The sequence below is a fragment of the Phoca vitulina genome, unplaced genomic scaffold, assembly GCF_004348235.1.
Source record: "Phoca vitulina isolate PV1807 unplaced genomic scaffold, GSC_HSeal_1.0 scaffold11, whole genome shotgun sequence".
Taxonomy (NCBI): domain Eukaryota; kingdom Metazoa; phylum Chordata; class Mammalia; order Carnivora; family Phocidae; genus Phoca; species Phoca vitulina.
This window is the reverse complement of record NW_022589714.1, coordinates 28192844-28198151: the sequence shown is the minus strand read 5'-3', so window position 1 is coordinate 28198151 and position 5308 is coordinate 28192844. Positions and strand designations below refer to the sequence as shown.

Below are 5308 nucleotides of genomic sequence, written 5' to 3'. Positions count from 1 at the left end.
ACAAGAAGTCAAGTTTCACATTTCCTAGTTCTTTTCTCTTTTCACTCTATCATGCATTAGTGACAGTCTGATGACTTTGCAGCCTACGGCAGAAGGGCCATACACATGTAATATGATGTAGTCTTAAGTACCAGGAAAGCCAAAAAGAAATTGTCTTTTCCACCAGGTGCTTTAGACAGAACACCATTTTAGATGTTTTTAGCCTCTTGAAGAAGAATAAAAATGGGAGGTCTTTTGATGGGAGGCCATCTGTAAATGATGCTGCTCAGTCTGAAGATTTTTGCAACTCAATTCCACACAGGAGAATGAGCATCTCTAAATTTCATGACCCGATACAGACATGATGCCAACTGCAATTGTGCCTTTTCAGGCTCTGGGTCTTCCTATCCAGCACAAGTCCCTGTGGTAGTACCATTTACCCTGATGATTTCCCTCCTCAGTGCAAAACAAGCTTCCACTTAATCAGCTCCATTTTGGTGGCTGGTTAGTGAAACATTTAACAACAACAACAAAATACAGGTATATCATAATACAGAAAGAACTATGGTACAGAAAGATAGGTTATGGAACGAATGGTATAGAGATGACAGTCTATAAAAATGATCATAGATCTTAAATATCTAAAAAATACGGGACACCTGGATGGCTCAGTCAGTTAAGCATTGGACCCTTCATCTCAGCTCATAATCTCAGAGTCATGAGTTGAAGCCCCTCATTGGGCTCCATGCTGGGTGTGAAGCCTACTTAAAAAAAAAAAAAATCTAAAACAACAAACAAAAAACCCACCTTGAGCAATGGCACTTTGCCAAGTTTGTATCTTTTATAATAAGAACAGAAAATTTAGCTAAACATCAAAAGTTCACCCAAGAAAACTTGGTAAAATGGAAATGGGAAACTCATGACTCTGTGTAGGGAACTGATGTTAGAACAACATTCAAAAGCAAATCCTTCTGGTAACAGAGCTCTATCATCTTAGATGCCTTTAGCTATAGAAATTATTCCACATTTCCAAGTGGCTCCTTCTCCACTTTTAAAAAGAGAACACAGAAAGGAATAGCAAACTGCTATGCAAGCTGGGACAAATTATGTTCCAGGGAAGGAACTGTTGCCACGTGACATATCATTGCACTTTGGTGGCCCTTAACCCTCATGGCAGAAGGGAACATAACTAGAAGCAAAGACAAAATCTCTCATAACTCCATTTCATGGGAGCAATTCCTTCTTTTACAACACCTTACCCTCAAGTAGTAATTATCAAAAGTGGTGAATGGGGTTAAAAATTCATCCGGGAACACAAGAGCCTTATCTGAATGAATGGAAGATGGAATATTTCATGTGCCTGGCTTCTCAGTTTATTGGCTTCTCGTGTGAAAGGCAGAAAAAGACCAAAGAGATTTTGTGGTCTCTAACACAAGGTCCAAAAGTGTTTTTAAAAGAGAAAGAGAAAAATGGATGATTCTGTCATGAGCAGAGCATGCTGGAATTCTTTAGATACACAAAGGGCTACTCAAAAGCCTTGCATATTCTGGTTTTACATCTTGAATTAAAATATAAATTCAGAATTCATCTTCAGAGGACTGACATGGTCTTCATCCCATACATACTTCCATGCCAAAGGCTCTTCAACAGAAAGCAGCTGTGTGAGCCAGTGGTGAAGTGGTAGAAACCGAGATGCTGTGACATTATCTTATTTCTGTGCCTCCTTTCTTCTAAGGAAATAGGAGACCCTTTTTTCTCGGTGAACCATCTCCCCTCGAGGACAAACACAGAAGAAGGAGACGGGAGATTGGAGGGGGAAGGGGGGCGGAAGTGCCCCAGGGCGAACACACCAGTTTAGTCTCTGAAATTTTGCCCAGGTGGAAATAGAGTGGCCAGTGGGGAACTAGGGCCAGCCAGCCCCTCCCCTTGCCTTGAAGCCACTCCTGGCAGCCTTATAAAGCTTAGGTTCTTGGTTATTTTGGAGGCAATGCTTGTGAAGGCTGTAGCAATACCAATACTCACTTAAACTGAGCTGGCTTGAGAGAGTTCCGTGGTAGTTTGCACACTTCTGTCTTCCACTGCCAGAGGTCGTCTCGGCCCTGCTAGCTACACATGCCCAGCCACACCTGTTCTTGTTTCAGCTTACACAGGCCAATCTCCCTCATCATCTTCTTGCACCCCATGACACGGTGATCTCCATATTCCATGGAAGGTGTGGTGAGCAGGGCTAGCCTCTGCAAATCCATCCATCGTTCCATCCATCATCCACCTGTCCTGTCATCTTCCTAACTTCTATCCTTCCTTCCTTCCCCTTTGCCTTCCTCCCCACTTCCTTTCATTACAGTCTCGGCTGCCCACTACATGAGTTTGGAGCATCTCCAATTCATCTGTGCTTTCAGGTTCACTTAGGTTTCTTCTGGCAAACCCAAAACACATATTTCTGTATCTAAACTTGAAGCGGCTCCCAATGGTCCCTTGCTGGCCATGGTTGTTGCCAGGGAGAGAGGCTGGGGTCACACAGGGTGAATCCTGCTGGTCATGCACCTATCCCAGATGCCAAGCATGGACAAAGTTTCCTTTGGAAATACCCATGAAGATACTGCTTCCATATGGGCCTCTATCACTGCTGCTGATACTGGGGGTAGAAGAGGAGGTGATCGGACCATTCCAGGGACTGCAGCACCCCCACATTTTCTCTGTGCAGGTCACAGCCTAGAGGCCTGGCTGTGCCACATGGGGTTGACTTGGATTCCTGGTGCAGGGGGGCTGGGCCTGGGGCACTGCTGAGGAAACAGAAGCCATGGAGACCTCTGACCCTGGCACAGTTAGGCTCTCTTGCTGAGATTGAGATTGAGGAATTTCTTGAGGTTTTAAGACCCTATGGACATGTAAAATGGAGTATGGTATCTTCTGTTCACTACTGGCTTTTGCAGCTTCTCCCAATTCTGTTCATCAAAATGCAGGGAACTGCTAACCAGTGTATATATGATAATTCCCAAGCAGCACATATTTATTTATCAGCGGTGCATCTTACATTTGGCTCTGGAAGATTTCTGAGGAAGCATAAGAGGACTGACACAGAAGGTGTTCAGCTTGTTGTCAAAGGTGAATTTCTTGCTGCAAAGTCTGCAATCTTGATGTTCATGTCAGCATCCAAGAGCAGGTTTTCTGTCTTTAAGTCTCTATTAATAAGAAACTTCCAGGGGCAGTACTGCACAGTAGATACTAGCTGGTGGCATTTGGCTCAGGCCTCTTTCTTTCCTACTCCCTGGGCCAGCAGATACTCAAATACCTCTTGTCCATTAGTATGCCCCATGAGAAGATAAGGTATTTACTCAGTCTCTATCCCTTCAAATAATTTCACTATGTTCACTATGATTCAAAGCCTTCATGATTTTTACTTCATGGAATCATTTCTGGAGGTTGAGTTCTATTGAGTTTTGTCAATGATTTTCACAGCTATCTCTTTCCCAGTCAGAATGTGCTGAGTCAATTTCACCTTGCCAAAGTTATCCTTGGAGAGGTAACACTTGGTGATGTTCTTGAGAGACCAGCAACTATCAACACAGGCCTCCTGTTCAGCAGAGGTGAATGGCTGAAAGGAACTGCAGAGTGTTGGACTTACTGTTGGGGTTAGAGTCAAGGTGTCCCAAGGGCAGCTTAAAATTTGGAAAAGCAGGTGAGAAACTTGGTCCAAATCGCTTAAAAGAAAATCATTTCCAAAGCATACCTGATGAACTGATCTTTATACTGGAATCAAAAACAAAACAAAACAAACAAAAAAAACCCACAACTGCCCGACCAAAATAAAAAATAAGCAAAAAAAACTAGCAAGCTAATTAAAAAAAAAAAAAAGAGCATAAAAGATAAAGGGAAATTGAGAAAAAGAATAAAGAAAAAAATAAAATGAGAAAAAAATTAAAGAGTAAAGAAAAACAAAAATATAATAACAACAAACAAAATAGACAAGGGACCCATAATGCCAAAGAACAAACAATCTATCTTTAATCAAAATCCCTCAGGTTACTGAAAACCAGCTTTCTGAACTGGAAGGACCACAAACCTAGGCCTAACCAAGGACTTAAATGCAGGCTTGTAATTCCATAACAATGACATAACAATGAACAAGGAATTGGGATAATCCGTAGTGGTTTTCATACGTTGGCCTGAAGGACCCTTTACCCTTATAAAAAATTATCAAGGCCCCCGTGGGGTGCCTGACTGACTCAGTCAGTGGAGCATGTGACTCTTGATCTGAGGGTCATGAGTTCAAGCCCCGCATTGGGACTAGAGCTTACTTTAAAAAAAATTATCAAAAAATTATCGTGGACCCCAAAGAGCTTTTGTTTATGTGGGTTATAGCTATTAATATTTACCTGAGAATTAAAATTTGTAAAATGCTTCAGTGGATTTTCATTCCCAGTTTGAATAATTTTTGGCTTTCAAAGAGCTCATAATGTCTATACTTTTTTCTGTAAACTCTGAGTAATTGGTCTTAAAATGATGCCAATATTTAACATCATGATGCTATACAAAATGTTCTATTGTATAACACACAATAAGGTACATTATCATCATCCAGAAAGCCTATAAGAAGATACCTCTCATCATATTTTCATTTCTTATTTACAGTTTTGCCCAGTTGCTTTGGAACAGATGTCTCCTTTCCAAGAGCAAAAGAACTTACTATGTATGTATATTTCAGTACCTTTAACTATAGAGGTTACACCTGAGGGTTGAGAAAGCAAGTCTTCCACTTTTTTTTAAATCAACAATCCATCATGTCCCATGTCCCTTTTATTCAACATGGGTAGTAGAGTCCAAGCGGTGGACATGACAAGATACTCCTACATGATTAAACTATTTATTGATTATCTAGATACAAAAATGTGCAAAAATCAACAGTGTACAGCTTGGTGGCTGTTCACAGTTGAACTCCCTATTGAACTAACATCCAGACCAAGAAACATAACATTAACAGCTCCCTGCCATCCACCACCCTCCTTTCTAGGCACTTGTTCCTTAAGAGTAGCCACTGTTATGCAGCCATCAAAAGGAATGAGATCTTTTTTTTTTTTTTTTAAGATTTTTTATTTATTTATTTGACAGAGAGAGGCAGAGCAAGAGAGAGGGAACACAAGCAAGGGGAGTGGGAGAGGGAGAAGCAGGCTTCCCGCGGAGCAGGGAGCCCGATGCAGGCTCGATCCCAGGACCCTGGGATCATGACCTGAGCCGAAGGCAGACGCTTAACGACTGAGCCACCCAGGCGCCCCAAAAGGAATGAGATCTTGCCATTTGCAACGACATGGATGGAACTGGAAGGTATTAT

The 5308-nt window shown here is 41.7% G+C and overlaps 1 pseudogene; it reads right to left on the bottom strand.

Moving 5' to 3' along the window:
- Positions 1-2712: 2712 nt before the first annotated feature.
- LOC116635776 lies at positions 2713-4502 on the bottom strand (annotated as a pseudogene).
- Positions 4503-5308: the final 806 nt, after the last annotated feature.